The sequence below is a fragment of the Sardina pilchardus genome, chromosome 21, assembly GCF_963854185.1.
Source record: "Sardina pilchardus chromosome 21, fSarPil1.1, whole genome shotgun sequence".
Taxonomy (NCBI): Eukaryota; Metazoa; Chordata; class Actinopteri; order Clupeiformes; family Clupeidae; genus Sardina; species Sardina pilchardus.
The window spans coordinates 18,597,061-18,616,457 of record NC_085014.1 but is presented as its reverse complement, the minus strand read 5'-3'; the positions used below and the strand labels follow the sequence as shown (position 1 = coordinate 18,616,457).

General features: G+C 43.2%; 1 long non-coding RNA gene across 1 annotated transcript; it reads right to left on the bottom strand.

Annotated features, from left to right (window-relative positions):
* Positions 1-18,186: 18,186 nt before the first annotated feature.
* Positions 18,187-18,743, bottom strand: LOC134069506 (uncharacterized). The gene is made up of 2 exons (XR_009936816.1): positions 18,697-18,743; positions 18,187-18,617 (listed from the first exon to the last, which is right to left on the bottom strand). It is a non-coding gene; the product is annotated as an uncharacterized LOC134069506 (long non-coding RNA).
* Positions 18,744-19,397: the final 654 nt, after the last annotated feature.

Genomic DNA, 19,397 nt, shown 5'->3' with positions numbered 1-19,397 from the left:
TTGATCTTTACAGAAAATCTGTAGTATCGTTTCTTCAGATATCAAAAATGAACAATCACAATCATACTCTGATTGAATCATGCACAGTAGGCTACCATATATTGCTATATAAAGCCACAAAATGGAAAGCTTCAATCTTAAAACAGCTAGAAAGGAAGTCAGAGCAAATAAATGGGTGCCTGTTTGTATTCTGTATGAATTGTTACTGTTTTAAAACTTTATTTTAGTCAAACTCATAACCAGTCGACAACATAGGCAGTAGAGGGCAGTATGCAATGTCACAAAATGGCTGACACCAGTGTTTATTCAACTACTCACTTTTCCCATTCCCTGTTCAATTAGCTGAGGTTGTGGCCACATTATGCATTTTCTCGGAAATGCAGTCCAGTAGTAATTGTTGTACATGGCGTTGAACAAAAGTGTCTGCCAATAAACATCACCGTAAATACACTGATATCATTGTAGTGGTTGAAGGGTGAAAAGTGCCCCTTCCCCTTGCCCTTCTCCAGCACTATAATCAAATGGCTGCTATTCACACAGAGACCTAACCGTATGTGATACTAGGTTACGAGAGGATCAATAGCCATTTCTTGTAGGTAGCACTCAGACAGGACAACTAAACCCTCGCTAATGGTTTTTCAACGTTTGTCAGAATGGGGTATTAGACATGCATAACAGCAGAGCACTGTCTAATCAAACTAATATAAAGTTTTGTCATTAGAGAGGCGCATTTTTTTCAATCGATCATTACTATGCATGTGAGTCTGTTCTTTTGAACATTAACTGCTGTGATGTCTGCTGATTGAATGTCTTTGAGCAGTTTGAATACGTAAGCAAATCACAAACCAACCTGTTAATTTATGCACAGTCTTAATTAATGGTGAATTAATCACCAAAACAAAGAAAGTTGGAGTCTGCTCTCAGATGCCTCACCAATACTCTTTGCTGACTTAGGTGAGCATATGAATGGATTGGAGAAAACAGATAGATTCAAATTTCCTCCTGCTATTAAGAAGCTGAGAACTTTCTTAGTTGAAGTTCTTAGCACAAGAGCTTCTTCACGAATCAGGGTAACCCGGCCAATATCTGTTAGTCAAACATGTTGTGTTGCTTCATCTAGGGTAGTAGTGATTGGTATTTAACAGACACGTTTATCCAAAGCAACACAAACTCAAAGTGAGGAGCTGACTGACTGCTCATCAGGTAACACTGCTGCAACAGTTTCCACTTCCACATACTGTAAACACCAACTGGATTCATAGAAACCAAATGACAAAGATAATAATAACTCAACAACCACTTATTTCTTTACTCTGAACATTTGAAGGAACACAGCTTTTGTTGCCTCATGAGGCCTCAAATGTGCAATAGACTAATAAGCTGAATACTGAATAGTCCAGTATTGTAGTCCTGTTCCAGTAGTTCCAAAACTGCCCGTTTATTTGTCTATTTCTATTTCCTCCAGTCTATCTAGGTGTATTTTATTACTAATAGCTCAGCATGTGTGTATAAACCACATGCAAATTGTTCCACTAAAGGCCATAATCCATCACCACAGGACTGGGCCCACCTGCAAGAAAATACATGTTGAACACCAGCTACCCACTGTCAAGCAAGGCAAGATGCTTTGTTGAATATATCGCCAAGAAGGACCCTTTTCCCTCACAATGAATGGGCAGTGAATGCTAAGAGGAGTTATTCATCAGTCAAGGAAAATAGCTTTCTTTAGCGCAAAGCCATGTATCTTTTTATTCCACTAAAAAAAAGTTATTTGTGCCACTTAACATAGAGCCGCCTGAGATCCAGACAGTCCAGAAATGAAATGTATATACTGTACTGTAATTTCCTGCCTATTAACCATGGTTTGTACATATAATTTGCAACTTTTCTTCAGCTATGATGTTAATTTACTCAGGGGCAGGCTAAAAACATGGGAAATAATGTCTTTCGTGTAGTCTGGCTCTCACCCTACTAAGCTCAATCTTTTAAGATTGAACATTATGGGAGGCTGCACTTTGTTTCTACTGCACAAGAGACGTGATCAATGGGCATCGTTCAAATGACTCCGTACGCTTAGATAGACCTTCAACCAATCAGACCAACGATACGATGCGTCTTTTGGATAAGCTACTGTAGTTTCTGTGGAGCCAAAGGTTCTGGCAGGGAACAGAAGAGATAGTTACGCAGGTTTCCAGCCTGAGCTGCCGAGCGACAGTTAACGGGTCAATTTGTCCTGCAGCTAAAAATGGCCTGCAGTTTACACAGTGCAGTAATACACAGGACACTACTATATGGTATTCATTTCTACCATTAAAATATGTTTTTGTTTCTTTGCGTTTGCTGAGAACAAGGATAGCCTTCATGCGCATAGCTATTCCTACAAGACATTTGGCCATTAGTTTTCAAAGGCGTGTTGACAATGTGGAGTAGAGGCATGTCAACATGTATCAAGGTAACACCTTTGTTTTGGCAAAACTCAGTCCTTACAAAGACTTCATTTCCTCCACACACGTCTCTGTGATGTTTGGTTACAACTTTCAATACCCCTTTGAGCCCCATGTTCAGGAGGCATTTGTGTCATTGTAGTTGGCTGGTCACGAGAGCATGACAATCCGCTTTCACAAACACAAAGCAGAAACTTAATTTATAAACTCTGGTAAAACAAGAGTGGTGCGGCCCATCAATGAATGCACAAACTCAGGCATGACATGAACAATGACCAAGCCAACGAACTGAAGCGTATCAAGGCCTTATATACTGTACACAGGGGGAACAAAACAGGACACAAACAATGTGGGGACACGACAAACAAAAATCAAGATAATGAACACACCAGGTGAAGGGAGCAGACACAAAGAAGTGCTTCATTGAACAAGGACAGGAAGTAAACAACAGAACACACGACAGCATGGTACAAAGCACGTATGCAGGAAAATAGAAGTTCAAAATCAAAAGGATACCCTTCTGGATCCTTCCATGACAATTTGAGTTTACAGTATGTAATAATGTATCTATATGCAAAGCAGTTGACAAACAGTAGTCATTATGCACATCCTAAATGTAACCTGTGCTATGTGGACCATGCTGCTCAGCACCTGTGCTCACCCTGACTCAAACTTGCAAACTGCAGCACCTCGGATCAGGAGTCAAGCGTGCTAGCAATCGAGCCAAAAGCCCAAGCTGCTAGCTTATAAGCTATATTATATACACAATGTACTGCACAGCCAGTGCAGGCTATACCATCACACAAGAATGTACAAACAAAAATAATAAATAGGATAAACAGAAAGCAAAGAACTACTGGTGTCTCATGTACCAAATTTGAGCCATGCTTCTACAGTGGCTTAAATTTCACAAAAATACGGAACTCTATTATTGCCCTTCCATTATGAGCCCCTGAATGACTTGCAGTGGCACTAACACAAGCAAATTGGCCAACACTGCCACATGCTCAGATCAGTAATAATGCACATCCACAAAGATACTTACTCATTGAATGCTGCGTACAATATTAACTGGCTAATTTCCCCCAATTCACACACACACTCACAGGCTTATTAAAGAAAAAGAGAGTGAAAGTAGAGAGTTGATAATTGTCTTATAAAAAAACAAACAAATGTTGACATGCTCAAAACAAATCGTTATATTAGCCTATACTGGTGTCAAACTAAAAATAGTAAATGCCAATTATTTACAAAACAGAATTGCGTGTGTTTCCAAAGGCAAGGTCCAGACCGTGAGCACCACAGCAGGTTTGGCGTCGCTGATGAAATCGAGACATATCTTATTGAAGGGAGCGCTTTGTCTTTGAAAAAGCAATAAAGCTCCACGTTGACATGCGAGAGTTTGATATGAGGAGAAGCGCGAGCGAGTGTGATTTATTCACACGCTTCTCTGCGGAGCGATATTTGGGATTCTTATTAATCTGTCTTTCATTTCCCTGTCATAAGCATGTTCATAATGTGCCGGCCTTTTCAGGAGGTTACCGTGACCCGATTTACACTTTTATAAAAACTCATATTCTATCTCTGTCTCTGCCTGTTCACCTTCTTGTAACAATGAAGCGGTGGGAATATACAAATGCAAGTGGCTCAAAACACAAGATACAAATGAAAACCTTGACTTGGTTTCACAGTAACGATGGCACATTAGTTACCATGGTTTATGTGAATTATCTTGATGGTTGACCTGGCAACCATCCCCAAATCCTATGTGCAAGAGATGACGTTAATGGGTCTGCGGGAATTGTGGGTAGAAGGTTTTCCAGCAGCAAGAGCTACGGGTGGAATAAAAGTTACCTCGCTTCTGTACTGTCTATTGTCAAGTGTATGATTCAATACATCTACAGTTTATTCTGTGAAACATTGCCTTATCCTAACCAGGCTTAACTCATATCAATTTAGACAGCAAAAAAAAAGTAAGAATGTATTTGCTTGCCATTTACCACAGTTAGTCTTCATAATGTCATAGGGGTGTCATTTTCAATTGTAATATTTATCTTATAGCTATTCATGTGGTTGATTGGAAATGTGACAATTTGCTATTTATCTTCAATTAATTATGTGATAAAGATAACATAAAATAAAATAAAACATAAGTAGTGCAATTGACTGACAGATGCAGTTAAATTCAGGCAGCAGAAAACATGAATTTACCTATGTATTGACCTATAATTTTTATTTTGTTTGACAGTTACAGTGCAATGTTCTTCTCTGCCTGATGGGCGGTGCACTTCCTGCTTAAGTGCACCAGCTCCCCCACTGCACTGGTTACATCATTACACCCCCAAACAGTCCATCTTTGTTACGTGTGTGTGTGAGAGAGAGAGATATGGAATATAACTCTCATTTATTCTTTCAGTAGTTCTTTTTGAGGTACACACCAAATAACATCGGACTCTCTTTTAAAAATTTTAGAATGACAGGCGGAAAACAGACAGCCTCACTCAGACATTCTCTCCCTCTCCCTCTATCTCTCCTCCATCTGTCTATACATCATCCTTCTTTTCTCCAACTCCCTTCTTCCCCTCTGTCTTTCAGATCTCACTCTCTCTCTATGCCAATATGTCTTAGATGTTTATATGGATGTGGTGATGCAAGTGCATCTGTATGGCTCCTTGAGTATGTGTGTGTGTGTGTGTGTTTGTGCATATGCAGACATGTACATGCTATGTGTCTACATCTGTACTTCTGTGCGTGTGTGTGTATATATGTGTATGTCTGTGTGCATGTACTGTGTGCATGTCTGTGTGTATATGTGTGTCCATGTGTATGCGTGTGTATGTGTATGTGTATGTGTGTAAGTGTAAGTGCATGTGTGGGTGTGTGTGTGTGTGTGTGTGTGTGTGTGTTTGTCTGTGTCTGTTCTAAAATCAATAAAGCATCTCGTCCTCAGCCGGCTCCACAGTTGTGATTTCTTCCTGCCGTGGCGAGGCAGCTAGGCCAGCGCGCCCATGACCCCTCATCCTCCGCGGGTCCACTCCCTCGTTATCGGGCGTTTAAACGAGTCCATCGCGCCGTCAATTATATCAAATAAACTTAGCGGCAGAGTCCGCAGGCTCTTGCAGGGGTCAGGAGAAGCTGGGAGATCCACATCAGAAAAGCTTTCAGATCATCAGCCTTCTCCTCCCCCTGCTTACACACTGGTAGTAAATTATAAAGTGGAAGATACAGAAGAGAAGAATCTGTTTCTTGCCAATGTCAGGCACGCAGGCACGCAGACCCTCACACACACACACACACACTCAGAGATTTGTACACACACACACACACACACACACACACGCAGAGACAAAGACACCAAAGCACGCACACACACACACACACACACACTTGTAGGGGGTAATCAACCACCATCACAAAGTCAATACCCCGTGGCATCACACACACACACACACCTGCTATTAGCAAGAATCACTTTGAGTGTGTGTGTCAGCGCGTGAAAGGGAGAGAAACATAAGTGCTTGATTATCAGGCAGCCAGGAGAGAAAGCCTCTGAACCTTAATGCAACTTCACATCAGAGGTTGCAGATGAACACATTCATTCAGCCCTCCCTCTCCAAGCACACACACAAAGTCTCTCTCTCTCACACACACACACCCACCCACACACAAACACACACACATTTCAACGCTATGTATTTGAACAAACTAGTGCAGTGCCCGTAGCCTACAAACATTGTTTTCCAAGAAACGTGTTGCCAAATGACGTTGATGCAGGTAGATCATGTTAGATTGTGATGATGCCCGTGCAGTTAGTAGGCCCCTAATGTAAAGTAAAAAAAAGTGAAGGGGAAAGGCAAAGAGTAGTTAAACCGTCTCTGGGAAAGGCGTTTGAGTTGCAGCTAATGGCAATATTAGACACATTACATACCCGTGCGTTTTTGCTGTTGTTGGGAAATGATAGCCTAAAGCTAACCGTGGCCTAAAAGCTGACCATGGCAATGCCAGTGCAATGAACACAGAAATGATGTTTGAATGAATGTTATAAGCCATAGCCGATGTCAAGAACAGCTGTTTTAAATGCAAATTTTAACAGAATGCTACCGACGTGATGTGTGTCGGTAGCATTAGCAACCTGATCAGGCAACAGAACCGCTAGGCAACCGCAGTTGTTGATGAGTAGATGCAATGTTGACTTTAACAGCCTGCTTACCAACATGGGTGCATGTATGTCGGACTCAGCATGTTTATCCAATCTTGAAACGGTCCGTTGTTTACGTGAGTCGTGAGACATCATAATTTCCATCAATGGCAACGCGTGAGTTTGTCAGCGAAATGTGCTTTTTGTTTCTATGCTGGAGTGAGTGAGAAGGGGTGTGGCTAAAGTGCGGAGAGCGGTAGAACTGTGGGATTGCGGTAGAGTTGTTCTTTGCTTAATTTAACGATATCTTTGTCATTTTTTGTCCAAAAATGACCAAACTTTGCACTGCACTCACGCATGTCATTAGCAAGACACGTATCAAATCGGATGAGTGGTTCGAGTGGTTCGAGAGTTATGCGTGCCACACACAGAGTGACACACAGACAGACGTTCCTTGCATTAATAGGTAGATGTTAGCCTACTACTAAAGTCTACATATTTGATTCTTACCTTGTGACTGTGTGAATGTGAATGTCAGAGTGAATGTGTGTGATAAATCGTTGTCTAGAGACACTAGTGCCAGTTGACAGCAGCCGGCAGGGAAGGCCATCTTCTGTCTTTTTTCCCCACTGCACTGACTTCCCCTTATTTAAAGCAACACTAAATAGTTTGTTACACCTTAAAATAATGTTTCCAAAATCATTTCAGTGGTTCATCAACTTAACAGGGTGAACGGCACTTCTGCATTCGCTTCGCAGCCCTCATATAACCGCAATATGTAAGTTCGCCAGATTAGGTAGCGGATCTGTAGTTCGATAGGCTGAGTGAACCCTGCCTGACCTGCCGGCCTGCCGGTCAGTGGAATTAGACATAAACAACTACAAATTTGACTTGCTTTGATGTCGCAATACGCCATACTTTCATATAATCATGCAACATACTCTACCTTATCTGTGGACATCATTACTTGCTGGATAAACAAATAGCATGTGTGTGAAAAAGAAAAAGTGCTTTAGGGGGTATTCACACCTGCCTTGTTTAGTTCGATTAAAACAAACTCAAGTTCGTTTCTTGCTTGGTTCGGACCTTTTTGACTGGTGTGAATACAATAACTCGAACTCTAGTGCGGACCAAACAAGAGGACCGAGACCCAGCTGAGGAGGTGGTCTCGGAGCGGTTCCTATCGAACCCTGGTGCGGTTCGTTTATGGTGTGAAAGCAGACCGACCTCGATCCGACCCAGTTACAGAAATCTACCTTTTTTGGATTTGACGAGCTCCCGTAGTTTTTGCGCATTATGGGAAATGTAGGACAGCTCCGTGACGCACAACAGCTGTAAGCAGCAGTGGGCTAACGCTTTTTTGCCAACAATAATTTGATTTTGCATCTCCTACCCGTTCCGTCTTCCGTAGGCCTGCTGTTAGCATGTTGGACACACATGAGAGCTCTTCTCAGCTGTTTTGTTGCACGTCTTCGTTGTTGCAAAATTACGAGCATGATATTGTTAAACTTGCATCAAACGGTCTTGACGCTCAAGCACTTCTGCAAAGCTGTAACTGTATAAACTATATTGCTAGGATAATAGCGAGTACAGTAGGCTACGCAAACATAGTATTTACATGGGCCAACTTTGACTTTGGCTTCTTATTCTTCACCCCACCTACACGTTTACCAGCCAATGGTTGAACAACCTTAGCACATGTGCTTTTGTTTATAAATTCTGGTCCGGTTGCAATTAGTCACGGTGTGAAAGCAAACCGCACTAAAAAAAAAAAAAAAAAAAAAAAATTGGTCCGGACCAAATAAGTGAACTAACGGACCTTCCTGGTGTGAATACGCCCTTAGTGTTTCTTTAAGCACCAGTCCAAGTGAACACAGCCTGTCCTTACAACTTGTAACTGGTGTACTGTGGATTCTGTCTTTATTTATAAATTGGCTCGGGTCTCTATCCTCTTCTCACATGGGCCTTGTAGCCTACGTTGCAAAAAACTAACAAACTTGTTTTTCTGTCTAAAGGATGGAGTCTCCAGCTCTGTTCAGAGATAGAAAACTCCAGCTTCAGTGAGTAAAAGTCTGACCATAGTCTTTCTACCTGTGCACTTAGCACAGGTGATCTCATCAATTAGCTGCTCCTCCTAGCTGAAGAGTTGTGCTAATTAGAATCAGCTGGTTTAAATGAATGGTTGGCACCAGAGCCATATATACCGCTCTGGTTGGCACAAATATGTGGTAGGACGTTTACTCACTGAAGCTGGAGTTTTCCACCTCTGCCTCTGTTCTCACACAAAGACATTTAAACAAATGCTAATGGTGTTGACAAAAGTTATGATGATATTGACGTCTGATGGAGTTGACAAAAATGCTGTAAACCCTCCTATTATCACGTCTTTCTTTCTCTAACCATGTTTTTTTGTTAAATATCGGTAACACTTTATTATATTAGGCCTAAGCCATTAAACTAAGTAATGCATAAATCATGAATGAATTCATGATGATTCATGTAGGCCTACCCTTACCATAAAGTGTTACCAGAATATCTGTTGCCTGTGACTTCCATAATCTTATTAGATTAAGCCTTGTTATCCCAAAACCTTGTTTCATCTGGCAGGTCTATGTTTTTTCCAAATCTCAAGAATCACTGAAGGGCACAGGGGCGCCTGCAGGAATTATGCTATGGTCTCTGTTTTAGGTTCGTGCATTGGTCGATCAGCAAAAAAAGTAGCATAACAACATCCACATGCAATAATACAACAAAAATGTCTAACAGTGATCTACTCATTTGGACAACGTTACGTTACACAGCTAAGTTACTCCTAAATTACGTTTAGTTTAGGTCTAGCGTACAGATAACGTCTGGTTTTAAACAGTTGTAATGCTAGTCTAACGTTCCGAAGCACACAATATGTCTACCTTGTTATTGCCCATCTGGAACAACTCCTCGTTGCTGCCTGTCTGCCTCCATCTTCCATTCTTTCTCTTTTCGTTGTTTAAAAGAACTTGCGATATCCATGATGAGTATAGATTTAGTGATTTGGCTTCACATTGTGTGCTGATAAGCCGAGTAAAAGAAAACAACAAGTAGCCTAGTCGCGCGCCTGCGTGTGTAATCTCTCCTGCTCAAACAAAATATGTGCGCGTGGATATACAGCTCTGCATTAAGTTAATTTTGATAACGTGTTGTTGACTAACTTCATATAGAAAACTGTAAATAGCCTGCCGCATGCAGCTAATGGGATACTGTGCATAGCCTAGTTGGGAAGTTGTGGTAGGCCAATTTGATGAGAATACACGCACAAGTGTAATTTTCACTCCTTGATGAGTCTCATACGCACAGTGCGTACGGACGTACGCCTGCAGGCGCCACATATCCGGGTGAAGCTAGTTGAAGCTGATTAGGCTACCTATGGCAAATTGCATTGCAAGTTAGCTCTTGGATAGCAAAATCGAAGTTTGCAGTTGTTACGTGCAGAAGATCACAGGAGCCACTCAAAGGCAGAGGACAAAAGTGTGTTGAGCAAAACGTCAGGATTTCAGACTTATTCATCCCAGCGAGAGTTTAACAGTGGGGTATACTACGAATCTCGCTGAACATAACCTAGCTTTCTTAGGATAACCTGGATTGCTAAAAACGAAAGTCGCAATCAGAGTTGAGTGGTACTACGAAACTCACTCACTGATGAATTTATCAAACTAGGCTTTCAGCTCAGATCTGTGCGCGTTCTCGTGGTTGGGGTGATTTTGACCAATCGGGAAACGTGGAGACGCACAAGACAGCCTAGGTTAACCAACGATTACTTCCGCATTTATGACCGTCAGAGAAATCTAGGGTGGTCTATTTTAGTGTCTAACTCATAACATAAAAAAATCGATGGTCATCAAATATTGCATGGTATGCACGTCCATAGTAGTGACATATTTTCACGGGCAACATAGTTAAAAGCGCCTTCGAGATTCAAAATGTTTGCAGAGGCGGGGCTGAACCTGTTCGAAGTTTGACAGATTAGCACACGTGAGATAACTTCGTTTTTCAAGATAATGGATTGGTTAGAATTGGTCAGAGGGCGGTGATTTTTCACGATTTGAGCTATAACTAAGCACATAACCTGCTCCCGACCAGGTTTGGTTGCGAGCATAAGATACCATGGTGACACAGCGACGCTAAAACAAATCCACTTTCGTATGACAGCATACCCTGGCTTTGAGCGCAACATACCTCGCTAACGCACTAATCGAGATTCGTAGTATACCCCACAGGTGTGATAATTCAAAACTCCTGTGTTATTTTCCCACAGGAAAAAATCACAAGATACCGGATCTCAAAGATGGAAGCTTTTTGTAGGTGAACTTCAGAGGTCTATAACAAAGGCCTCCTGTTAGTGCTTCAACAGACACACTGAACAAAAATACAAGCCCATGAAATCCACCAATATTCATAAACCAAGGCGGCAAACAATGATGATCAGCAGATCAGCTAGAAATGGCCTATTGTCAGTGACGACAAAAGAAGATAAAAAGTAATACCACCCAAACTCAATTACAGCGGGCCAAAGGCTGATACACTCAGGATCAGCAGCGCTGGAAATAAATGGCCTCCAGCCAGTAGTAAGTAAAAGGAAACAAAGAACAACAACAGTGAACATAAACAATGATAAAGATAAGTCAAGTCGAGTCAAGTGAATGTATAAAGCACATTTCAAACACAGGGGTAATTCAATGTGCTTTGCATAAACAAAAACAGTGTAATAATAAATAAAAGCATAACAGGGCAATAGTTAAACACAGTTTAAAAAGTAAAGGGGCAGTTAGTTGAAAAGAAAACATAAAATGCACAAGGTAGAATAATTAAAAGACAGACTTGACTTGACTTTAACTTGACAAAAGATAAACAAGACAAACTCAGCTGTGTCTGTACATCTATTCACACACAAACACAACAACAGGCGCCCCTGATCAACAGTAACATAATCAACCACGTCAAACGCCAAATATGCTGCTCTTATGTGTAGGTCTATCCAATTGAGTAACAGAATCACCATGGACTTTCCTTGAAGAGGAGCTGGTAAAGGGAGTGTTCTTTACAGTCGTGTTCGTTGTTGTTGCTGCTTTGCTGTATGTGTAGACCCTGAGAGGGAGCTAATGACGAGGTTTGGTGCTGTTTTGAACAATTACTTCTGGTTAAAAATGCTTTTCATCGGCATCGCCCTTAGCTAATCCACTGTTTGCAATGTGGGGCTATAAAGTAGACCGGTGCAAGCTCTAGTGCTCGATCAATCAGTCTCCATGGAACATGTGATGTGTTTTAATGCAGAAAAAGAGCCTGAGGTAAATTTTCTAGCAATGTAAACAAAAGCACATTTAGCTAACGTTACTGTCAGGTAAACAGCAACCAAGAACTTTGCAATGAACATGACCTGAAACAAAGTATAATGTCTCAAAATCAGCTCACAAATAAAAGGCAGTTTGGAGATCATAGTGATCAGAACTACGTGTGGCTATTACAAGATATTAAACATTAAGTACTGTATGCACATATTAATATTGTCATTAGAAACGAGAGATACAGGACGCAGGAGGAAAGAGTAGGTTACCGATTTAACTTTGGAGTGTCATAGTCTCGGCAGACTCTGTCATTAAATTACCACTGGATTACTGGGTTTCACATTGTGTGATAATGGGGCCTCTCTCTTTGACTATCTCTCTATTTGACTCTATCTCTCTTCTGTCTATTTTTCTTTCATAATTGTCTCCCTCATCTCTTCACTTTCTCATAAGTTCAAACACACACTCACACTTTTGTAGAAATGGTTGCACCACTACACACAGTGATGCAAATGGTTTAATATGTTGCAAACATAACCTCCAATCCCCCTCTCTGTCCCCCATCTTACTCTCTCTAATTGTGTTCCTTCATCTAGTTCCCTTGCTAGATTGTGTCTCTTCTCTTTTGGCTGGAGAAGAAGAAAAACACCATTCCTGCTTTTTCGCTAGCAGTGAAGACTACAGAGAGCTTGACAGTAACACAATGCTTCTTCATTCTGGTCATTAAGTTCAGTTCTCTAACAGAGAGAGAAGGAGAAAGAGAGAGAGAGGGGGGGGGGGTGCGTGAGAGAGGGAAGACTAAATTGGGTAATGGGAGATTGAAGCATTTTTCTCTTGACGTTAATAACACATCGTTTGGGGGTGTATTAGAAAGGGCAAAAGGAGAAGGGGCTCACAGAATGGAAGTACAGGCCTCTCCTTCTCTCTTTCTCTCTCTCTCAATCCCCCTGTTTCACTCTTTCTTTCAGCACCTGAACTGCCTGAAAGTTTTATGAAGAGATTTACTGTTCAAACCACTTTTCGAAATGGTCAATAAAAGCGGTCGATAAGTGAGCAGAGGGAGAGAGCAGGTTTTGCTGAGAGAGAGAGAGGGGGGGGGGAGAGAGAGAGAGAGAGAGCAAAAAGAGATGAAGAAGAAGAAAAAAAAATCATATTTATTTCAAAATACATCAAATGCATCTCGCTAAACCGCCTCCAAACGACAGGACGGCGGGTGCCATCGCTCACCCCATTGTTCACGTTTTATCCCGAGTGGCACGAAAGCCAGGTCTCATACACTCCACCGCGACTCTCTCTCTCAGTGCATATATCAATGTGGGGGGACAGAGGAGCATGTCAAAAAGCTATTGGTTTATATAGTGTGTGTTTGGGTGAATGTGAAAGAGATAGCTGTGGCACCCGCCCACGTCTACCTCCATTCCTCTCTCTGTCTGGATTCTGGAGTGGGCGTGATGGGCGCAGGGGTGTGTGTGTGTGTGTGTGAGAGAGAGAGAGAGAGAGAGGGAGTGTGTGTGTGTGTGTGTGAGAGAGAGAGAGAGAGAGAGAGAGAGGGAGTGTGTGTGTGTGTGTGGTGATGGGTGGGGTTGCATGCCTCGGCCACCATTCCGCGCACATATTTCACAAACTTTCTGAGGCAGGAAATTATTTTTCACAGCCAGAGATTGATTTAAGTGAGGTGGATTCTATGCATGTCCTTCAAGGTTTAGGCTAAGCATGGCGCATGCGTTTTCCTCTCCTCCGTCTCCCTCTCTCCCTCTCTCTCCCCCCATTCTCTTCTCTCCCTCTCCAACCCCTTGTAGAAAATGATGGATTTAGCGTGTGCCGAGCAGTCTGAGGGATTGGAATCTAAACTGTGGAGATTTGTATTCTATCTCTATGTGTGTGTGTGTGTGTGTGTGTGTGTGTGTGTGTGTGTGTGTGTCCGCTACTGCACTTGACTCTTGAATCCTGATTATTACAGTGCTGTTTGAGGGGCGTGGGGCCCAGCTGTCGTGGGGTCCCACTTTAAAGACAGGCTCCTAATGAACTTTTAAAGGCAAAGGGGGTGGGGCGTTCACTACAGGCTGTGGCAACGTCCTTGACTAGTCCTTATAACGTAGGACAATATGCAGGGCAGATATCTGTTGCTGAATGACTGAATTCTTTACATTCGTTTATTTAGCGGGTAATTAGTTCTTTCTGCAAGGTCGTCATCACTTTAGGTGGACATTTGATTATACATATATGCTGTTGAAGGATGAGGACCCATGACCTTGGTACAATATGACGTGATGGCAGTGTAAGTAATTGCTGCCTATTATCCTCCTTGCTCTTTAAATTTGTCCAGTTTTCAACTTCCGTTAATTCTGTTTACCTTATAGCTTTGTGCATTCTCAGTACGCTAACTAGAGTATGCTTCAACTTAGATTTCTTTCGAAATGTTGACAATTCTGCCCTCAGCATGGATATACTACATAATATATTACCCGATATAAAATATAAAAGTTTACTTAAGCACTTAGTTTATGTTAAGCACTGTCAACCGTCTATTAAAATCGATACCACGCATCTTCGCCGGAAATAGAAAACCGTTTTGTGAATACTGAGGTGTCATGGCGACGCCCATTGTTGGCTAAGGAATATTGTGGATAGGTCCTGGTTGCTTGCTTCAACCTTCCCTCCACTGTCACAGAGGGCCTCGGGAACTTCCCAACAGCTTAACGAGCTGATATACCACCGCATGCTAATATTATAAGCAATGTAATAATTTAACAGAGGTAGATTAATTGAATTTTCTCCGTCTATCCCTCGAAGATGTTTCTACTGTTCTATGATGTTTAGACATAATATGTAAATGTTCCAGCCTGGTGTTTTCCATTGTTGATAACATTTTGGCTGCCCTTCCAGCTATTAGGAACAGTGTGCTTTACTGCAGACATTTTGCAGCATAATCAGTCGATAGGCCTGTTTAGATCCGGGACTTAAAAAGATTGTTCAAGTAAACGTAAAGGTTGGTTTATTATTATTGGCCACCAGGATATACTGAACATGTAGCCACACACAGCAACACCCTGGTGCGTTAATGTCTCGCAAATATCCAACATATATCCTGTGCACTGACAATGCACTGCTTACGTTAAAAGTGTTCCATGATATACCGTGTCTTTTTAGGCCACTTGAGTAAATGAATCTGGGCTGGTGTGCAGCTCCATACCCCCCCGTCCTCTCCTCCTCCTCCTCCTCCTCCTCCTCCCTGCATCCCCCTGCTTCCTGAGATATTTTGTTTATGACTGTGGAGAGGGCTCACCGGCAGGCTCAATAAAAATGGACCCGAATAAAACTAATTAGCCCCAAATAGACTCGGATGCTGGTCCATAGCTTTTGGCATTCCAAGTTTATTTATTTGGTGTGTGTGTGTGTGTGTGTGTGTGTGTGTGTGTGTGTGTGTGTGTGTGTGTGTGTGTGTGTGTGTGTGTGTGTGTCTGTGTGTGATGTTTATGCGTGTGTGTGTCTGTGTGTCTGTGTGTGATGTTTATGCGTATGTGTATGTGTAGGAAAGAGAAAAGTGTGTGTGTGTGTGTGTTTGTGTTTGTGTTTACGTTTTTATGTTTGAGGATGTGTGTGTGTGCATATCTGTGTGTACTGTATGTGAGTGTCTGCGTCTCTCTCCATGCAAGTGTGTATGTACATATTTCCTGAGTGAAAATGTGTGTGTGTGTGTGTGTGTGTGTGTGTGTATGTGTGTGTGTGTGTGTGTGTTTGTACTGTATATGTGTGTGCGTGCTCCTGCATTTCCAGTCCACTTCTGCCTCTTTCCTTTGCTGGTTGCAGCTATAGATCAAAAGTGTAAACACTCCTCTCCCCTGATATTTATACCCGTTTTAATCCATTCGCCTGGCGCTGAGTCAACTTTGCGCTAGCCTCCAAACACGCGGATAAAAATGTCTCCTCCAGTAATGCACCGCAGGGAGAGCCGGCCCGGCGCAAGCCACTGCTAAATGAATGGATCTGCGATCTGCGAAAAAAATCAAGTGTGTGTGTGTGTGTGTGTGTGTGTGTGTGCATGGGAGAGAGAGCGAGGGAGAGCTAGAGAGAGAGAGAGAGAGCGAGAGGGTGAAAGTGTGACTTAAATCAATACAGTAATGAGCAGATTGTTGAAATGTGTCGATGTGAAGTGAATAGCTGTTATTCATTTGGCTACTTTAGCCGGCTGCCTCTCGTGTGAGTGCTAAGTGCATGGAGTATATGTGTTTGCATCTGTGTTATGTCAGTCTTTGATTACGGGCAACTGTTTTTTTTTTTCCTTTCCGTCTGCATCTGTGTGCATCGGTGTGTGTGTGTGTGTATATGCGTGCATGCGTGTGTATTGTCTCATATATTGGTTTTCCATGACAGCTTTCCACTGTGCTGTTGTCCAGCTGTTTTCAGTGGTGTGTTTGTGTGTGTTTACTGTGTAACAGGGTGGTCAGGGCAACCACCCCAAATCTGTAGCCTGACTACGCCACCCTGGGGCCTAGCGCCTCAGGGAATCTTTAGGAGATTGAGACTTTTACTGAGACTGAGCTGCACAGGTTCGATCAAGCATAAGGAGACATGAATTCCGAAAATAAACAATTTATTAAACATGTAAGACAGACATTCTAACAAAGAGGGAGGGGTAACAAATAACAGAGACAGGCAGAGCTTGCCTGAGGGGGGGGCAGGCTAATATCAAGGGTGATACGTTCGCACCAAACACAGCAAGTCTATGAAAGTGTCTCACACAGTAATGCAGCTCTCCACAGCAAGCAACTCTCAGTACACACACACACACTCTAGTTCCCCAGCAAGTGACTAGGCCCCACCCCCCATTACACTCTGCCTCCTCACAAAAGAAAGACAATGGACAAAGACAATCATACCAAAAGTAACAGACAAAATAGTAAATCAAACATCAAACAAAACTAAATGAAGACAAGACAGCAGCCTGACCAACTGTAGCAGTCCGGAGAGCAGGAAACATCACCACTGCTGTGGTCCGGACAGGCAGGGCACCCAGCTACAGTACATAAAAATGATAAACATTAACCACAATGACAAAACTAATACAAACAGAAACACTTAAAAAGATGGCATACCTGGTGGAAGGCTCTGGTGTGCTCACACACACACTTTCTTGCAGCAGAGCCTCCATTGCTGCTAGCCACCAGGCTCTTAAATAGCCAGTTAAGCAATTAAGGTCACTGCCCCGCCCCTCGTTAACTAAGGCAGGCCAGAGGGAAGACACAGGGCCAGCAGTCAGACTCTACCCTACTACATTCTTCCCCCCCAAGATGTATCGTCGTCCCGACGATACACCGTTAAAATAAGCACATGAGGGGTTGGTAAGGGCTCACCTGGGCACATATGAAGTCCACATATGAAAGTCAAGCAGGTAAGTGGCAGCCAGGTTAACCCCAGTGCTGCCACTCAACCCCATGATGGGGAAGAGTCTGGTCACTGGACCAGACCCCAGATACAGGGGACCCCGCGGCCAGCGCGGCTACCCAACACTCCGGTGGCATGCAGCCTGGCCAATGGGCCAGTTCTGCTACCCAGATTCAGGGGACCCAGTGTCTCAAGCACTGCTACCCAACTGGGGACCCAGTGTTTCAAACACTGCTACCCAACACACAAGGACACAGCATGGTCAGTAGGCCAATGCTGGAATGAGGAACACCAGGGGCCCCTCAGAAAACCCCGCTAATGGGACCCACCCCATGACCCAGTGATTCTCTGAGGCTGACCCCCGGCTACCTATTAAAATGGTTAAAACCATGAAAAAACACACACATAACCCGACATCCCCCCATAAGTCCATACATCATGCTCATCCCACTCCAACATGAACCCTGACGAAAGTGGGTAGCAGTCCTTCCATGGGTCGATCCCGACCAACCTGCGGAGGCGCCATCCGCTGGGCTGGTCAAAAGGAGGCACAGAGGACTTCACCACGGTGAGGGTGGACACTTGGGGATGTTGGAGGCTGGACTTCAGAGGGTTCCTGGTGCTTGATCTTCTGGTCAGCTGCTGTCTTGTCTTGGAATTAAGGAAAACAAAGAAAACAAGCACAACAAGAATCTAACAAAACAAAACAAAAACAGGAATTCATGTCTTTAGCTTGCTGCCGACTTACGCCAGAATGTAACAGGGTGGACAGGGCAACCACCCCAAATCTGAAGCCTGACTACGCCACCCTGGGGCCTAGCGCCTCAGGGAATCTTTAGGAGATTGAGACTTTTACTGAGACTGAGCTGCACAGGTTCGATCAAGCATAAGGAGACATGAATTCCGAAAATAAACAATTTATTAAACATGTAAGACAGACATTCTAACAAAGAGGGAGGGGTAACAAATAACAGAGACAGGCAGAGCTTGCCTGAGGGGGGGGCAGGCTAATATCAAGGGTGATACGTTCGCACCAAACACAGCAAGTCTATGAAAGTGTCTCACACAGTAATGCAGCTCTCCACAGCAAGCAACTCTCAGTACACACACACACTCTAGTTCCCCAGCAAGTGACTAGGCCCCACCCCCCATTACACTCTGCCTCCTCACAAAAGAAAGACAATGGACAAAGACAATCATACCAAAAGTAACAGACAAAATAGTAAATCAAACAAAACTAAATGAAGACAAGACAGCAGCCTGACCAACTGTAGCAGTCCGGAGAGCAGGAAACATCACCACTGCTGTGGTCCGGACAGGCAGGGCACCCAGCTACAGTACATAAAAATGATAAACATTAACCACAATGACAAAACTAATACAAACAGAAACACTTAAAAAGATGGCATACCTGGTGGAAGGCTCTGGTGTGCTCACACACACACTTTCTTGCAGCAGAGCCTCCATTGCTGCTAGCCACCAGGCTCTTAAATAGCCAGTTAAGCAATTAAGGTCACTGCCCCGCCCCTCGTTAACTAAGGCAGGCCAGAGGGAAGACACAGGGCCAGCAGTCAGACTCTACCCTACTACAACTGTTTAAATGTTTGAGGATGTGTGTGTGTGCGTGCATATGTGTGTGTAGTGAGAGTGTGAGTCTGTCTCTACGCAATTATGTAAGAACAAGTTCCTGAGTGAAAATGTGTGTGTGTGTGTGTGTGTGTGTGTGTGTGTGCCGGAGGCCCTTAGACACAGAAAGCCCCATCAGAGAAGAGAGTCTGACTAAGTACATCACCTGGGTAGGTAAATAATGATTGACATGTGGCAGTGGAGTGGCATGAGGTTGACCCTAGTGAATAAGCAGTGCATTTCATGGCAGCGTTAGCTTAGCGGTAGCTTAGTTGGGTACTTGGAGCCCCTATTCCTCCCTCTGACTCAGAGCCTCTCTCGGCTGCCGTTAAAAGGGTTGGAGGGCAAATGTAAAGCTGAGCCACCACCCCGGCCTCACCCTGATCTGTGAGTGGGGCGGTAAGAGTTGATGCTATGTGTAGCAAGCACACATGCTGTGGGTTGTTTGCCTGTTTTATGTTCATTTTGATAGCTTTCTCTCTGTAG